This window comes from Scyliorhinus torazame, chromosome 22, assembly GCF_047496885.1.
Source record: "Scyliorhinus torazame isolate Kashiwa2021f chromosome 22, sScyTor2.1, whole genome shotgun sequence".
NCBI lineage: Eukaryota > Metazoa > Chordata > Chondrichthyes > Carcharhiniformes > Scyliorhinidae > Scyliorhinus > Scyliorhinus torazame.
The window spans coordinates 533,414-552,376 of NC_092728.1; the positions used below are offsets into that span (position 1 = coordinate 533,414).

Here is an 18,963-nt window from a genome sequence, read left to right on the forward strand (position 1 = left end):
CGATGAAAGACTCCACAGAGAGAGCGATGAAAGACTCCACAGAGAGAGCGATGAAAGACACCACAGAGAGAGTGATGAAAGACTCCACAGAGAGAGCGATGAAAGACTCCACACAGAGAGCGATGACAGACTCCACGGAGAGAGCGATGACAGATTCCACACAGAGAGCGATGAAGGACTCCACAGAGAGAGCGATGAAAGACTCCACAGAGAGAGCGATGAAAGACACCACAGAGAGAGCGATGAAAGACTCCACAGAAAGAGCGATGAAAGACTCCACAGAGAGAGCGATGAAAGACTCCACAGAGGGAACAATGAAGGACTCCACAGAGAGAGCGATGAAAGACTCCACAGAGAGAGCGATGAAAGACTCCACAGAGAGAGCGATGAAAGACTCCACAGAGAGAGCGATGAAAGACTCCACAGAGTGAGCGATGAAAGACTCCACAGAGGGAGCAACGAAGGACTCCACAGAGAGAGCGATGAAAGACTCCTCAGACAGCTCATTGACAGACTCAAAAATGGAATCAAGCAAACACTCCATAGTGAACGACAGGCATGAACAAGACTATGAAGGTCTATCCACCTTACCTGAGCAACCAGCAGCAGACTATGAAAGTCTACCAAGCTCTCATGAACAACAAAAAGACTATAAAAGTCTGTCCAGCTTATTTGAGCCACCAGAAGACACTGAATGTCTACCCACTGTACGTGAGACAAGTGACGAAGAAATCACAATTCCCATACAGGGTGCGCAGGATCACAGCGAGACTGACAAATCCCAGCTTGTCTGCACAGAAGCACTCAACAATCAGAGGACGGCCACCCAAGAGTCCAGAGAGACCACGTCAATAGAAATCGTGAAGATTTTGACTCCAGGAGAGGAGCACAAACAGATCACAGATGATTCAAGTGAACCAGAAATGACTCTAGAAGAGGAGCACCAAGGAAGCAAAGAAGAGGAATCGAATCTGCTACAAATGTCTGATGTCACCAACATCAATGCAACATCAGATCATTCTCACAATTCTCAAGAAGAAACATTCAATGTAACGGATACCAGAAAGGACACTGACACCAATAACTGTGACTCAAATCATCCACACGGAACACTCATTGAGCGCAACAAGAACAGCAAAAACCGCAAGAAGCACGGCAGAAACAAAAACAACAAGCGGCACAACAAGATCGTCAAAACCAACAAGGCGCATCACGGGAACAACAAGCACGACAAGAAAAACAACAAGAACAGTGACGAAAACAACGAAAACAGAATCAACAAGCACGACAAAAACAACGACAAGGACGACAACGAAAACAACCAAGACAGAAACGACAGAAACAACAACAATGAAACAACGACCTGTACAACATGGTCCAACTCTGCACGTGAAGGACAATGCCACCGCACACTGCGACACAATGGCAAGATTACAAACACGCCATGGCATGATAAAGAATCTCCCGAATTCACATCTGCTCCAGAACAAACAATCAGACAACAAAGTGATTGGACCATTCTAACTCCTTATTGATGACTTTTTGGTTACTTAAACACAGGAACACTGACGACATTCACAAAGAAATAACAACATCAACATCACCACTTCAATGCAGAAGAAGAAAGCAACTCGACCGCAAAATTCATAAAGTTTGGACTCACAATTTTTATTTATTTATTAAGATTGGACTCATAAATATTGATTGGCTTTGTATAATCATTAAGATCATCACAACTTGTACATAACATCATTTGTCTACCTGTTTCACGTAAGTAAAAACAACCTAAGGGACTAAATGTATTAACATCTGACGGACTAACTCATTGATTTGATGTAACGCCTTTGCAAACTGCATCCATTATGTTTGTTCAAATTTCTTTACTACAGAAAATATGTAACACGAAAAAAAGGGGGATGCAGTGATCTCTCTATGTGCATGTACACAAGGGGCTAATGTGTAATCAGTAGCACCACATGATCACTAGAGGGCAGGACCAACAGGGGTATAAAAGGCAACCACATTGGGTCTCTGGCTCTCTCGGGGGGCACTGTGACCACGGCAATAGCAGAGTAGTTCAGATGGCCAGTGGAGTTACGTATAGTTACTGGAGTTAGATCTTGTTAACTTTATCACTCGTATCAAAGTTAAAGTAAATAACTCATGCAATTATTGTTATAGTTACTCAATAAAACTTTTATTGAATTTGAGTCTTCTTCATCGAGATTTAAAAGACCTCTTCATTAACCAAGGATTGAGTCACACATGTTGCCGACCACACAGGTAACAAAACAATCCCGGAGACAGTCTGGTCATCCCGGGTCATCCCGGACACACTCTGGTCATCCTGGACACAGTCTGGTCATCCCGGGTCATCCCGGACACATTCTGGTCATCCTGGGTCATCCCGGACACAGTCTGGTCATCCCAGACACAGTCTGGTTATCCCAGAGGTCGGCGCTCCGATCTGCCAGCGTCAGGTCCGCTCCGGGACGGACACAGACGCAGCGTGGAGACCTGTAACCGGGTTGGACGCTGGACACGTGCGCAATGTTTCCGCCGAAGCCAGACGGGTCCCAGCCTTTGTCGTCCGGGGCCACGGGTCCAGTTTCCTATTCGGTCCGGACATAGGGCCATGAAACTGTCCATCTCTGCACCCGGGACCCCCCCGAACTGAACACGAGCCCCTCAGCCTGAAGGCACGGACATTTCTCCGGACTTGGGGGGGGGGGGAGCAAGGACTGCGGTCCATTCGATTCGATTTCTCCGTGCTGGGTATGTCCCCCCCCCCCCCCCTCCCCCCCGGTAATGGGGGACAGGGCTTGCCCTCGACAACGGGAAACGACTGTGTTGGATGTTGTCAGGCAGGGTGCTCCTTCGGGGAGAGTCACGTTGTAGTTTTGTGACTCTGTCGACACGGTAATAAAGCAGTCGTCCCTTTCTACCTGACCCTGTGTTCCTGATATCTGTCCCCTCGCTTTCCTGAGTGTACAGAATTCTCCCTGCATTAAAACAGCACTGAATTCTGCAAGACAATTGACATGGTAGCACAGTGGTTAGCACTGTTGCTTCACAGCTCCAGGGTCCCAGGTTCGATTCCGGCTTGGGTCACTGTCTGTGCGGAGTCTGCACGTTCTCCCCGTGTGTGCGTGGGTTTCCTCCGGGTGCTCCGGTTTCCTCCCACAGTCCAAAGATGTGCAGGTTAGGTGGATTGGCCATGATCAATTGCCCTTAGTGTCCAAAAAAGGTGGGGTGGGGTTACGGGGATAGAGTTGAGGTGTGGGTCTTAAGTAGGGTGCTCTTTCCAAGGGCCGGTGCAGACTCGATGGGCCGAATGGCCTCCTTCTGCACTGTAAATTCTATGTCTCTATTTGAATGGTGGGGTTTGGTGGGAGTTGTGTGAAATGATGGCCTCTGTCTCCCTCTCCTGGCCGCTTGTTGAGTTATGAGCTGCGAGGGATTGGCTACTGATTTACAAAATGTCCAGGGTATTAACGCTGGATTGATGAGCGATGTCGCTGGAGCAGACACGGAGAGCGATCGGCCACACGAATCGTAAGTAGCTGAACTCAGCCTTGACAGAACGCAACGGCACAGTTAACAAGGCTGGAGAGAAATTCCAACAAAAGCTGCAATTCAAAAAAGAGATAATTCCTTTAAACCTGTGTCGGACTCGGTTACACCCACACTGGGAGCACTGTGCACAGTTCCAGTCTCCAAATCCCTTGGTTAGACCCACACTGGAAGCACTGTGCACAGTTCCAGTCTCCATATCCCTTGGTTAGACCCACATTGGGAGCACTGTGCACAGTTCCAGGCTCCATATCCCTCGGTTAGACCCACATTGGGAGCACTGTGCACAGTTCCAGTCTCCATATCCCTTGGTTAGACCCACATTGGGAGCACTGTGCACAGTTCCAGTCTCCATATCCCTCGGTTAGACCCACATTGGGAGCACTGTGCACAGTTCCAGTCTCCATAGCCCTTGGTTAGACCCACACTGGGAGCACTGTGCACAGTTCCAGTCTCCATATCCCTTGGTTAGACCCACATTGGGATCACTGTGCACAGTTCCAGTCTCCATATCCCTTGGTTACACCCACACTGGGAGCACTGTGCACAGTTCCAGTCTCCATATCCCTTGGTTACACCCACACTGGGAGCACTGTGCACAGTTCCAGTCTCCATATCCCTTGGTTACACCCACACTGGGAGCACTGTGCACAGTTCCAGTCTCCATATCCCTTGGTTACGCCCACACTGGGAGCACTGTGCACAGTTCCAGTCTCCATATCCCTCGTTTAGACCCACACTGGGAGCACTGTGCACAGTTCCAGTCTCCGTGTCCTCGGTTAGACCCACACTGGGAGCAATGTGCACAGTTCCAGTCTCCATATCCCTCGGTTAGACCCACACTGGGAGCACTGTGCACAGTTCCAGTCTCCATATCCCTCGGTTAGACCCACACTGGGGGCAATGTGCACAGTTCCAGTCTCCATATCCCTTGGTTAGACCCACACTGGGAGCACTGTGCACAGTTCCAGTCTCCATATCCCTTGGTTAGACCCACACTGGGAGCACTGTGCACAGTTCCAGAATCCATATCCCTTGCTTAGACCCACACTGGGAGCACTGTGCGCAGTTCCAGTCTCCATATCCCTTGGTTACACCCACACTGGGAGCACTGTGCACAGTTCCAGTCTCCATATCCCTTGGTTACACCCACACTGGGAGCACTGTGCACAGTTCCAGTCTCCATATCCCTTGGTTACACCCACACTGGGAGCACTGTGCACAGTTCCAGTCTCCATATCCCTTGGTTACGCCCACACTGGGAGCACTGTGCACAGTTCCAGTCTCCATAACCCTCGGTTAGACCCACACTGGGAGCACTGTGCACAGTTCCAGTCTCTATATCCCTTTGTTACACCCACACTGGGAGCTCTGTGCACAGTTCCAGTCTCCATATCCCTTGGGTAGACCCACACTGGGGGCAATGTGCACAGTTCCAGTCTACACATCCCTTGGTTAGACCCACACTGGGAGCACTGTGCACAGTTCCAGTCTCCATAACCCTCGGTTAGACCCACACTGGGAGCACTGTGCACAGTTCCAGTCTCTATATCCCTTTGTTACACCCACACTGGGAGCTCTGTGCACAGTTCCAGTCTCCATATCCCTTGGTTAGACCCACACTGGGGGCAATGTGCACAGTTCCAGTCTACACATCCCTTGGTTAGACCCACACTGGGAGCACTGTGCACAGTTCCAGTCTCCATATCCCTTGGTTAGACCCACACTGGGAGCACTGTGCACAGTTCCAGTCTCCATATCCCTTGGTTAGACCCACACTGGGAGCACTGTGCACAGTTCCAGAATCCATATCCCTTGCTTAGACCCACACTGGGAGCACTGTGCACAGTTCCAGTCTCTATATCCCTTTGTTACACCCACACTGGGAGCTCTGTGCACAGTTCCAGTCTCCATATCCCTTGGTTAGACCCACACTGGGGGCAATGTGCACAGTTCCAGTCTACACATCCCTTGGTTAGACCCACACTGGGAGCACTGTGCACAGTTCCAGTCTCTATATCCCTCGGTTAGACCCACACTGGGAGAACTGTGCTCAGTTCCAGTCTCCATATCCCTTGGTTAGACCCACACTGGGGGCACTGTGCACAGTTCCAGTCTACATATCCCTTGGTTAGATCCACACTGGGAGCACTGTGCACAGTTCCAGTCTCCATATCCTTTGGTTAGACCCACACTGGGAGCACTGTGCACAGTTCCAGTCTCCATATCCCTCGGTTAGACCCACACTGGGAGCACTGTGCACAGTTCCAGTCTCCATATCCCTTGGTTACACCCACACTGGGAGCACTGTGCACAGTTCCAGTCTCCATATCCCTTGGTTACGCCCACACTGGGAGCACTGTGCACAGTTCCAGTCTCCATATCCCTCGTTTAGACCCACACTGGGAGCACTGTGCACAGTTCCAGTCTCCGTGTCCTCGGTTAGACCCACACTGGGGGCAATGTGCACAGTTCCAGTCTCCATATCCCTCGGTTAGACCCACACTGGGAGCACTGTGCACAGTTCCAGTCTCCATATCCCTCGGTTAGACCCACACTGGGGGCAATGTGCACAGTTCCAGTCTCCATATCCCTTGGTTAGACCCACACTGGGAGCACTGTGCACAGTTCCAGTCTCCATATCCCTTGGTTAGACCCACACTGGGAGCACTGTGCACAGTTCCAGTCTCCATATCCCTTGGTTAGACCCACACTGGGAGCACTGTGCACAGTTCCAGAATCCATATCCCTTGCTTAGACCCACACTGGGAGCACTGTGCACAGTTCCAGTCTCCATATCCCTTGGTTACACCCACACTGGGAGCACTGTGCACAGTTCCAGTCTCCATATCCCTTGGTTACACCCACACTGGGAGCACTGTGCACAGTTCCAGTCTCCATATCCCTTGGTTAGACCCACACTGGGAGCACTGTGCACAGTTCCAGTCTCCATATCCCTCGGTTAGACCCACATTGGGAGCACTGTGCACAGTTCCAGTCTCCATAGCCCTTGGTTAGACCCACACTGGGAGCACTGTGCACAGTTCCAGTCTCCATATCCCTTGGTTAGACCCACATTGGGATCACTGTGCACAGTTCCAGTCTCCATATCCCTCGGTTAGACCCACACTGGGAGCACTGTGCACAGTTCCAGTCTCCATATCCCTCGGTTAGACCCACACTGGGAGCACTGTGCACAGTTCCAGTCTCCATATCCCTTGGTTAGACCCACACTGGGAGCACTGTGCACAGTTCCAGACTCCATATCCCTTGGTTAGACCCACACTGGGAGCACTGTGCACAGTTCCAGTCTCCATATCCCTTGGTTACACCCACACTGGGAGCACTGTGCACAGTTCCAGTCTCCATATCCCTTGGTTACACCCACACTGGGAGCACTGTGCACAGTTCCAGTCTCCATATCCCTTGGTTACGCCCACACTGGGAGCACTGTGCACAGTTCCAGTCTCCATATCCCTCGTTTAGACCCACACTGGGAGCACTGTGCACAGTTCCAGTCTCCGTGTCCTCGGTTAGACCCACACTGGGGGCAATGTGCACAGTTCCAGTCTCCATATCCCTCGGTTAGACCCACACTGGGAGCACTGTGCACAGTTCCAGTCTCCATATCCCTCGGTTAGACCCACACTGGGGGCAATGTGCACAGTTCCAGTCTCCATATCCCTTGGTTAGACCCACACTGGGAGCACTGTGCACAGTTCCAGTCTCCATATCCCTTGGTTAGACCCACACTGGGAGCACTGTGCACAGTTCCAGTCTCCATATCCCTTGGTTAGACCCACACTGGGAGCACTGTGCACAGTTCCAGAATCCATATCCCTTGCTTAGACCCACACTGGGAGCACTGTGCACAGTTCCAGTCTCCATATCCCTTGGTTACACCCACACTGGGAGCACTGTGCACAGTTCCAGTCTCCATATCCCTTGGTTACACCCACACTGGGAGCACTGTGCACAGTTCCAGTCTCCATATCCCTTGGTTACACCCACACTGGGAGCACTGTGCACAGTTCCAGTCTCCATATCCCTTGGTTACGCCCACACTGGGAGCACTGTGCACAGTTCCAGTCTCCATAACCCTCGGTTAGACCCACACTGGGAGCACTGTGCACAGTTCCAGTCTCTATATCCCTTTGTTACACCCACACTGGGAGCTCTGTGCACAGTTCCAGTCTCCATATCCCTTGGTTAGACCCACACTGGGGGCAATGTGCACAGTTCCAGTCTACACATCCCTTGGTTAGACCCACACTGGGAGCACTGTGCACAGTTCCAGTCTCCATATCCCTCGGTTAGACCCACACTGGGAGAACTGTGCTCAGTTCCAGTCTCCATATCCCTTGGTTAGACCCACACTGGGGGCACTGTGCACAGTTCCAGTCTACATATCCCTTGGTTAGATCCACACTGGGAGCACTGTGCACAGTTCCAGTCTCCATATCCCTTGGTTAGACCCACACTGGGAGCACTGTGCACAGTTCCAGTCTCCATATCCCTCGGTTAGACCCACACTGGGAGCACTGTGCACAGTTCCAGTCTCCATATCCCTAGGTTACACCCACACTGGGAGCACTGTGCACAGTTCCAGTCTCCATATCCCTTGGTTACGCCCACACTGGGAGCACTGTGCACAGTTCCAGTCTCCATATCCCTCGTTTAGACCCACACTGGGAGCACTGTGCACAGTTCCAGTCTCCGTGTCCTCGGTTAGACCCACACTGGGGGCAATGTGCACAGTTCCAGTCTCCATATCCCTCGGTTAGACCCACACTGGGAGCACTGTGCACAGTTCCAGTCTCCATATCCCTCGGTTAGACCCACACTGGGGGCAATGTGCACAGTTCCAGTCTCCATATCCCTTGGTTAGACCCACACTGGGAGCACTGTGCACAGTTCCAGTCTCCATATCCCTTGGTTAGACCCACACTGGGAGCACTGTGCACAGTTCCAGTCTCCATATCCCTTGGTTAGACCCACACTGGGAGCACTGTGCACAGTTCCAGAATCCATATCCCTTGCTTAGACCCACACTGGGAGCACTGTGCACAGTTCCAGTCTCCATATCCCTTGGTTACACCCACACTGGGAGCACTGTGCACAGTTCCAGTCTCCATATCCCTTGGTTACACCCACACTGGGAGCACTGTGCACAGTTCCAGTCTCCATATCCCTTGGTTACACCCACACTGGGAGCACTGTGCACAGTTCCAGTCTCCATATCCCTTGGTTGCGCCCACACTGGGAGCACTGTGCACAGTTCCAGTCTCCATAACCCTCGGTTAGACCCACACTGGGAGCACTGTGCACAGTTCCAGTCTCTATATCCCTTTGTTACACCCACACTGGGAGCTCTGTGCACAGTTCCAGTCTCCATATCCCTTGGTTAGACCCACACTGGGGGCAATGTGCACAGTTCCAGTCTACACATCCCTTGGTTAGACCCACACTGGGAGCACTGTGCACAGTTCCAGTCTCCATATCCCTCGGTTAGACCCACACTGGGAGAACTGTGCTCAGTTCCAGTCTCCATATCCCTTGGTTAGACCCACACTGGGGGCACTGTGCACAGTTCCAGTCTACATATCCCTTGGTTAGATCCACACTGGGAGCACTGTGCACAGTTCCAGTCTCCATATCCCTTGGTTAGACCCACACTGGGGGCACTGTGCACAGTTCCAGTCTCCATATCCCTTGGTTAGACCCACACTGGGAGCACTGTGCACAGTTCCAGTCTCCATATCCCTCGGTTAGACCCACACTGGGAGCACTGTGCACAGTTCCAGTCTACATATCCCTTGGTTAGACCCACACTGGGAGCACTGTGCACAGTTCCAGTCTCCATATCCCTTGGTTAGACCCACACTGGGAGCACTGTGCACAGTGCCAGCCTCCATATCCCTTGGTTAGACCCACACTGGGAGCCTGTGCACAGTTCCAGTCTCCATATCCCTTGGTTAGACCCACACTGGGAGCACTGTGCACAGTTCCAGTCTCCATATCCCTCGGTTAGATACACACTGGGAGCACAGTGCACAGTTCCAGTCTCCATATCCATTGGTTAGACCCACACTGGGAGCACTGTGCACAGTTCCAGTCTCCATATCCATTGGTTAGACCCACACTGCGAGCACTGTGCACAGTTCCGGTCTCCATATCCCTTGGTTACACGCACACTGGGAGCACTGTGCACAGTTCCAGTCTTCCTTGGTTAGACCCACACTGGGAGCACTGTGCACAGTTCCAGTCTCCATATCCCTTGGTTAGACCCACACTGGGAGCACTGTGCACAGTTCCAGTCTCCATATCCCTTGGTTAGACCCACACTGGGGGCACTGTGCACAGTCCAGTCTACATATCCCTTGGTTAGACCCACACTGGGAGCACTGTGCACAGTTCCAGTCTCCATATCCCTTGGTTAGACCCACACTGGGAGCACTGTGCACAGTTCGAGTTTCCATATCCCTTGGTTAGACCCACACTGGGAGCACTGTGCACAGTTCCAGTTTCCATATCCCTTGGTTAGACCCACACTGGGAGCACTGTGCACAGTTCCAGTCTCCATATCCCTTGGTTACACCCACACTGGGAGCACTGTGCGCAGTTCCAGTCTCCATATCCCTTGGTTACACCCACACTGGGAGTACTGTGCACAGGTCCAGTCTCCATATCCCTTGGTTAGACCCACACTGGGAGCACTGTGCACAGTTCCAGTTTCCATATCCCTTGGTTAGACCCACACTGGGAGCACTGTGCACAGTTCCAGTCTCCATATCCCTTGGTTACACCCACACTGGGAGCACTGTGCACAGTTCCAGTCTCCATATCCCTTGGTTACACCCACACTGGGAGTACTGTGCACAGTTCCAGTCTCCATATCCCTTGGTTACACCCACACTGGGAGCACTGTGCACAGTTCCAGTCTCCATATCCCTTGGTTACACCCACACTGGGAGTACTGTGCACATTTCCAGTCTCCATATCCCTTGGTTACCCCCACACTGGGAGCACTGTGCACAGTTCCAGTCTCTGTATTATCGAAGGATATAGAAACACTGGACGAGGTACAAGGACGATCCCAGAACTGAGAGATTCTAAATCTCAGGAAAGATTGAGCAGACCGGGGGGGGAGGGGGCGAGGGGGGGGGGAGGTGGTGATCCTTTCTCGGGAAAATCAGCTGAGGGTGTGACATGATCGAGGGGCGAAATTCTCCCCCAACGGCCCGATGTCCGCCGACTGGCGCCAAAAACGGCACCAATCAGACGGGCATCGCGCCGGCCCAAAGGTGCGGAATGCTCCGCATCTTTGGGGGCCGAGCCCCAACCTTGAGGGGCTCGGCTGACGCCGGAGGGATTTCCGCCCCACCAGCTGGCACGGAAATGGCGTTTGTTGCCCCGCCAGCTGGCGCGGAAATGCGGCGCATGCGCGGGAGCGTCAGCGGCCGCTGACAGTTTCCCGCGCATGCGCAGTGGAGGGAGTCTCTTCCACCTCCGCCATGGTGGAGGCTGTAGCGGAGGCGGAAGGGAAAGAGTGCCCCCACGACACAGGCCCGCCCGCGGATCGGTGGGCCCCGATCGCGGGCCAGGCCACCGTGGGGGCACCCCCTGGGTTCAGATCGCCCCGCGCCCCCCCCCCCCAGGACCCCGGAGCCCGCCCACGCCGCCTGGTCCCGCCGGTAAATACCAGGTTTGATTTACGTCGGCGGGACAGCTAATTCCTGGGCGGGACTTCGGCCCATCCGGGCCGGAGAATCCAGCGGGGGGGCCCGCCAACCGGCGCGGCCCGATTCCCGCCCCCGCCCAATCTCCGGTACCGGAGACTTCGGCGGGAGCGGGATTCACGGCGGCCAACGGCCATTCTCCGACCCGGCGGGGGGTCGGAGAATGACGCCCGAGGTGTTTAAAATGATGACGGGGGTTTCGACAGGGTCGACGTAGAGAAGATGTTTCCACTTGTGTCGGGGGAGGGGGGGAGAGACCAGAACCCGGGGGGCCGTCAATACAAGACCGAGACTAATCAACCCAATCGGGGGGAATTCAGGAGAAACATCTTTACCCAGAGAGTGGGGAGAATGTGGGACTCACTCCCACAGGGAGTGGGGAGAATGTGGGACTCGCTCCCGCAGGGAGTGGGGAGAATGTGGGACTCGCTCCCCCAGGGAGTGGGGGAGAATGTGGGACTCGCTCCCACAGGGAGTGGTGAGAATGTGGGACTCACTCCCATGGGGAGTGGGGAGAATGTGGGACTCGCTCACACGGGGAGTGGGGAGAATGTGGGACTCACTCCCACGGGGAGTGGGGAGAATGCAGGACTCACTCCCACGGGGAGTGGGGAGAATGTGGGACACGCTCCCACGGGGAGTGGGGAGAATGTGGGACTCACTCCCACAGGGAGTGGGGAGAATGTGGGACTCGCTCCCACAGGGAGTGTGGAGAATGTGGGACTCGCTCCCCCAGGGAGTGGGGAGAATGTGGGACTCACTCCCACAGGGAGTGGGGAGAATGTGGGACTCACTCCCACAGGGAGTGGGGAGAATGTGGGACTCGCTCCCACAGGGAGTGGGGAGAATGTGGGACTCGCTCCCACAGGGAGTGGGGAGAATGTGGGACTCACTCCCATGGGGAGTGGGGAGAATGTGGGACTCGCTCCCACAGGGAGTGGGGAGAATGTGGGACTCGCTCCCACGGGGAGTGGGGAGAATGTGGGACTCGCTCCCACAGGGAGTGGGGAGAATGTGGGACTCACTCCCATGGGGAGTGGGGAGAATGTGGGACTCGCTCCCACGGGGATGGGGAGAATGTGGGACTCGCTCCCACAGGGAGTGGGGAGAATGTGGGACTCGCTCCCACGGGGAGAATGTGGGACTCGCTCCCGCGGGGAGAATGTGGGACTCGCTCCCACGGGGAGTGGGGAGAATGTGGAACTCGCTCCCACAGGAGTGGGGAGAATGTGGGACTCGCTCCCACAGGGGGTGGGGGGAATGTGGGACTCACTCCCACGGGGAGTGGGGAAAATGTGGGACTCGCTCCCACGGGGAGTGGGGGGAATGTGGGACTCACTCCCACGCGGAGTGGGGACAATGTGGGACTCGCTCCCACGGGGAGTGGGGGGAATGTGGGACTGACTCCCACAGGGAGTGGGGAGAATGTGGGACTCGCTACCACGGGGAGTGGGGAGAATGTGGGACTCGCTCCCACGGGGAGTGGGGAGAATGTGGGACTCGCTCCCACAGGGAGTGGGGAGAATGTGGGACTTGCTCCCACAGGGAGTGGGGGAGAATGTGGGACTCGCTCCCACGGGGAGTGGGGAGAATGCAGGACTCGCTCCCACAGGGAGTGGGGAGAATGTGGGACTCACACCCACGGGGAGTGGGGAGAATGTGGGACTCGCTCCCACGGGGAGTGGGGAGAATGTGGGACTCGCTCCCACAGGGAGTGGGGAGAATGTGGGACTTGCACCCACAGGGAGTGGGGGGAGTGTGGGACTCACACCCACGGGGAGAATGTGGGACTCGCTCCCGCAGGGAGTGGAGGGAGTGTGGGACTCGCTCCCACAGGGAATGGGGAGAATGTGGGACTCGCTCCCACAGGGAGTGGGGAGAATGTGGGACTCGCTCCCACAGGGAGTGGGGGGAGTGTGGGACTCGCTCCCACAGGGAGTGGGGAGAATGCGGGACTCGCTCCCACAGGGAGTGGGGAGAATGTGGGACTCGCTCCCACAGGGAGTGGGGAGAATGTGGGACTCGCTCATCCAGGGAGTGGGGAGAACGTGGGACTCGCTCCCACAGGGAGTGGGGAGAATGTGGGACTCGCTCCCACGGGGAGTGGGGAGAATGTGGGACTCGCAAAAGGGGGCGAAATTCTCCGGAAACGGCGTGATGTCCGCCGACTCGCGCCCAAAACGGCGCAAATCAGACGGGTATCGCGCCGCCCCAAAGGTGCGTAATCCTCCGAATCTTGGGGGGCCGAGCCCCAACCTTGAGGGGCTAGGTCGGTGCCGGACGAATTTCCGCCCCGCCATCTTTGGGGGCCAGATGCGGACCCGTTTGTGGCGGTGTTTCTGGTCAGGGAGTCTGCTGGAAGCTGTGAGGAGGTCTTGACGTTGCTGGAGGGCTTGCGGGCAGCGAGCCTCACCAGCAGAGGGCAGAATCTCACCAGCAGAGGAAGCAATCAGACCAGTGAGGGTGGAATCTCACCAGCAGAGGGCGGAATCTCACCAGCAGAGGGGGAATCTCACCAGCAGAGGGCGGAATCTCACCAACAGAGGAAGCAATCACACCAGCAGAGGGGGAATCTCACCAGCAGAGGGGGAATCTCACCAGCAGAGGGCAGAATCACACCAGCAGAGGGGGAATCTCACCAGCAGAAGGCGGAATCTCACCAGCAGAGGGGGAATCTCACCAGCAGAGGGCAGAATCTCACCAGCAGACGGTGGAACCTCACCAGCAGAGGGCGGAATCTCACCAGCAGAGGGCAGAACCTCACCAGCAGAGGGGGAATCTCACCAGCAGAGGGGGTGTCTCACCAGCAGAGGGCAGAATCTCACCAGCAGATGGTGGAAACTCACCAGCAGAGGGGGAATCTCACCAGCAGAGGGGGAATCTCACCAGCAGAAGGTGGAATCTCACCAGCAGAAGGTGGAATCTCACCAGCAGAAGGTGGAATCTCACCAGCAGAGGGGGAATCTCACCAGCAGAGGGGGAATCTCACCAGCAGAGGGGGAATCTCACCAGCAGAGGGGGAATCTCACCAGCAGAGGGGGGAGCAGTTGCCTGAGTCCTGCGACGAGCCCCAATGATATTGTGCAGCGCAGACACAGCGGCAAGGTTTGAAATCCTGCGGGCACCGACGCACAGCCCGATCCCAGAAACAGTAAATTACGATGAGCCGATCGTCAGATTTCCCACACGGCCTTTGAGGAAATAAATATTGACGCCAGGACACCTGGAGAATTCCCCCTCTGTTCCACCCCGCATCCCCCGACTGTCCCTCACCCCCAGCCCCCCACCAAAACACACATCCTCCAGGAGAGGGATCAGTGCAGCACTCCCTCAGTACTGACCCTCTGACAGTGCGGCACTCCCTCAGTACTGACGCTCTGACAGTGCGGCGCTCCCTCAGTACTGACCCTCTGACAGTGCGGCGCTTCCTCAGTACTGACCCTCTGACAGTGCGGCACTCCCTCAGTACTGACCCTCCGACAGTGCGACGCTCCCTCAGTACTGACCCTCTGACAGTACAGCACTCCCTCAGTACTGACCCTCTGACAGTGCGGCACTCCCTCAGTACTGACCCTCTGACAGTGCAGCACTCCCCTCAGTACTGATCCTCTGACAGTGCGGCGCTCCCTCAGTACCGACCCTCTGACAGTGCGGCACTCCCTCAGTACTGACCCTCTGACAGTGCAGCACTCCCTCAGTACTGACCCTCTGACAGTGCGGCGCTCCCTCAGTACCGACCCTCTGACAGTGCGGCACTCTCTCAGTACTGACCCTCTGACAGTGCAGCACTCCCTCAGTACTGATCCTCTGACAGTACAGCACTCCCTCAGTACTGACCCTCTGACAGTGCGGCACTCCCTCAGTACTGACCCTCTGACAGTGCAGCACTCCCTCAGTACTGACCCTCTGACAGTGCGGCGCTCCCTCAGTACCGACCCTCTGACAGTGCGGCACTCTCTCAGTACTGACCCTCTGTCAGTGCAGCACTCCCTCAGTACTGACCCTCAGACAGTGCAGCACTCACTCAGTACTGACCCTCTGGACAGTGCAGCACTCTCTCAGTACTGACCCTCTGACAGTGCAGCACTCCCTCAGTACTGACCCTCGGACAGTGCGGCACTCCCTCAGTACTGACCCGCTGACAGTGCGGCACTCTCTCAGTACTGACCCTCTGACAGTGCAGCACTCCCTCAGTACGGACCCTCTGACAGTGCGGCACTCCCTCAGTACTGACCCTCTGACAGTGCAGCACTCCCTCAGTACGGACCCTCTGACAGTGCGGCACTCCCTCAGTACTGACCCTCCGACAGTGCGACACTCCCTCAGTACTGACCCTCTGACAGTGCAGCACTCCCTCAGTACGGACCCTCTGACAGTGCGGCACTCCCTCAGTACTGACTCTCTGACAGTGCAGCACTCCCTCAGTACTGACCCTCGGACAGTGCGGCACTCCCTCAGTACTGACCCGCTGACAGTGCGGCACTCTCTCAGTACTGACCCTCTGACAGTGCAGCACTCCTCAGTACGGACCCTCTGACAGTGCGGCACTCCCTCAGTACTGACCCTCTGACAGTGCAGCACTCCCTCAGTACGGACCCTCTGACAGTGCGGCACTCCCTCAGTACTGACCCTCTGACAGTGCGGCACTCCCTCAGTACTGACCCTCTGACAGTGCAGCACTCCCTCAGTACTGACTCTCACTCCCACTGACAGAGATGTCACATATAGAAAGAAATGAGTCATTTTATTACTAATTGTTATAAATAAATGAGTTTATTCTGTTCCTCCGCCAGAAGATCTCCTCTCGTCACTGACCCGGTCTCACTGTCGAGGTGGACCAAGGGACCCTGATCGATTATTCCAGAATCCCGGATGAGGAGCAGTTTTGATCCAGAGCCCAGTATCGGAACAGCGAGAGAAACCAGGAAACAATATTGTAACTGTGGGGGTCATGGGGAGTGGGGGACCCGGGGAGTGGGGGACCCGGGGAGTGAGGGACCCGGGGAGTGAGGGACCCGGGGAGTGAGGGACACGGGGAGTGAGGGACCTGGGGAGTGAGAGGCACGGGGAGTGAGAGGCACGGGGAGTGAGGGACACGGGGAGTGAGAGGCACGGGGAGTGAGGGACACGGGGAGTGAGTGACACGGGGAGTGAGAGGCACGGGGAGTGAGGGACACGGGGAGGGACACGGGGAGTGAGAGGCACGGGGAGTGAGGGACACGAGGAGTGAGGGACACGGGGAGGGACACGGGGAGTGAGAGGCACGGGGAGTGAGGGACACGGGGAGTGAGTGACACGGGGAGTGAGGGACACGGGGAGTGAGGGACACGGGGAGGGACACGGGGAGTGAGGGTCACGGGGAGTGTTGGGCACGGGGAGTGTTGGACACGGGGAGTGTTGGACACGGGGAGTGTGTGACACGGGGAGTGTGTGACACAGGGAGTGAGGGTCACGGGAGTGAGGGACACGGGGAGTGAGGGACTTGGGGAAGTGAGGGACACAGGGAGTGAGGGTCACGGGGTGTGAGGGACACGGGGTGTAAGGGACACGGGGAGTGAGGGGACACGGGGAGTGTTGGACACGGGGAGTGAGGGACACGGGGAGTGAGGGACACGGGAGTGTTGGACACGAGGAGTGTTGGACACGAGGAGTGTTGGACACGGGGACTGTTGGACACGGGGAGTGTGTGACATGGGGAGTGTGTGACACGGGGAGTGAGGGGACACGGGGAGTGAGGGACATGGGGAGTGAGGGACACGGGGAGTGAGGGACACGGGGTGTGAGGGACACGGGGTGTGAGGGACACGGGGAGTGAGAGACACGGGGAGTGAGGGTCACGGGGTGTGAGGGACACGGGGAGTGATGGACACGGGGAGTGATGGACACGGGGAGTCAGGGACACGGGGAGTGTTGGACACGGTGAGTGTTGGACACGGGGAGTGAGGTACACGGGGAGTGAGGGACACGGGGAGTGAGGGACACGGGGAGTGAGGGACACGGGGACTGAGGGACATGGGGAGTGTGGGACACGGGGAGGGACACGGGAGTGAAGGACACAGGGAGTGAGAGACATGGGAGTGAGAGACGTAGGGAGTGAGCGACACGGGGAGGGACACGAGGAGTAAGGGACACGGGGATTGAGGGTCACGGGGATTGAGGGACACGGGGAGTGTTGGACACGGGGAGTGTTGGACACGGGGAGTGTTGGACACGGGGAGCATTGGACACGGGGAGCGTTGGACACGGGGAGTGTGTGACACGGGGAGTGTGTGACACAGGGAGTGAGGGTCACGGGGAGTGAGGGACACTGGGAGTGAGGGACTTGGGGAGTGAGGGACACGGGTGTAAGGGACACGGGGAGTGAGGGTCACGGGGTGTGAGGGACACGGGGTGTGAGGGACACGGGGAGTGAGGGACACGGGTGTAATGGACACGGGGAGTGAGGGTCACGGGGTGTGAGGGGACACGGGGTGTGAGGGACACGGGGAGTGAGGGACACGGGGAGTGTTGGACACAGGGAGTGAGGGACACGGGGTGTGAGGGACACGGGGAGTGTTGGACACGGGGAGTGAGGGACACGAGCAGTGAGGGACACGGGAGGTGAGGGACACAGGAGGTGAGGGACATGGGGAGTGTTGGACACGGGGAGTGAGGGACACGGGGAGTGAGGGACACAGGGAGTGAGGGACACGGGGAGTGTTGGACACGGGGAGTGAGGGACACGGGGAGTGAGGGACACGGGGTGTGAGGGACACGGGGTGTGAGGGACACGGGGAGTGTTGGCCACGGGGAGTGAGGGACACGGGGAGTGAGGGACACGGGAGGTGCGGGACACGGGAGGTGAGGGACACGGGAGGTGAGGGACATGGGGAGTGTTGGACACGGGGAGTGAGGGACACGGGGAGTGAGGGACACGGGGAGTGTTGGACACGGGGAGTGAGGGACACGGGGAGTGAGGGACACGGGGAGTGAGGGACACGGGGCCGTGAGGGACACGGGGAGGGAGGGACACGGGGAGTGAGGGACACGGGGAAGTGAGGGACACGGGGAGTGAGGGACACGGGGAGTGAGGGACACGGGGAGTGAGGGACACGGGGAGTGAGGGACACGGGGAGTGTTGGACACGGGGAGTGAGGGACACGGGGAGTGAGGGACACGGGGAGTGTTGGACACGGGGAGTGAGGGACATGGGGAGTGAGGGACATGGGGAGTGAGGGACACGGGGAGTGAGGGACACGGGGAGTGAGACAATGAGGTAAGAATGAAGATGGAGGATGAGGGAGGGAAGGTTAGGGGAGGGAGGCAGATGGTGGGTGAGGGAGGGAGGCTGTCGGGAGGGAAGGTTGAGATGGGCAGGGAGAGGGTGAGTTGGAGGATGAGGATGAGGGAGGTTGAAGGGAGTGAGAGGGACATCAGGGTGAGGGGCGGGTGTGTGATGGATTGAAAGTGAGGGAGGGTGAAGGAGGGAAGTCGATGGAGGGTGAGTGAAGGGGTGAGGAAGGGAGGGTATGGAGGCTGTGTGAGGGAGTGAGCGTGAGGGAATGTGAGAGAGGGTGAGGGAGGGTGTGTGTGGGAGGGAGGGTGAGGAAGGGAGGTTGAGAGAGGGAGTGAGGGTGTGTGAGGGAGAGAGGGTGAGGGAGGGAGGTTGCGT

General features: G+C 56.6%; 1 protein-coding gene across 1 annotated transcript in view; it reads right to left on the bottom strand.

The window, feature by feature from the left end:
- The window catches only part of LOC140399397 (contactin-5-like), a 114,970-nt gene that overhangs the window by 74,408 nt on the left and 21,599 nt on the right, over positions 1–18,963 (bottom strand). The window lies entirely within an intron of this gene.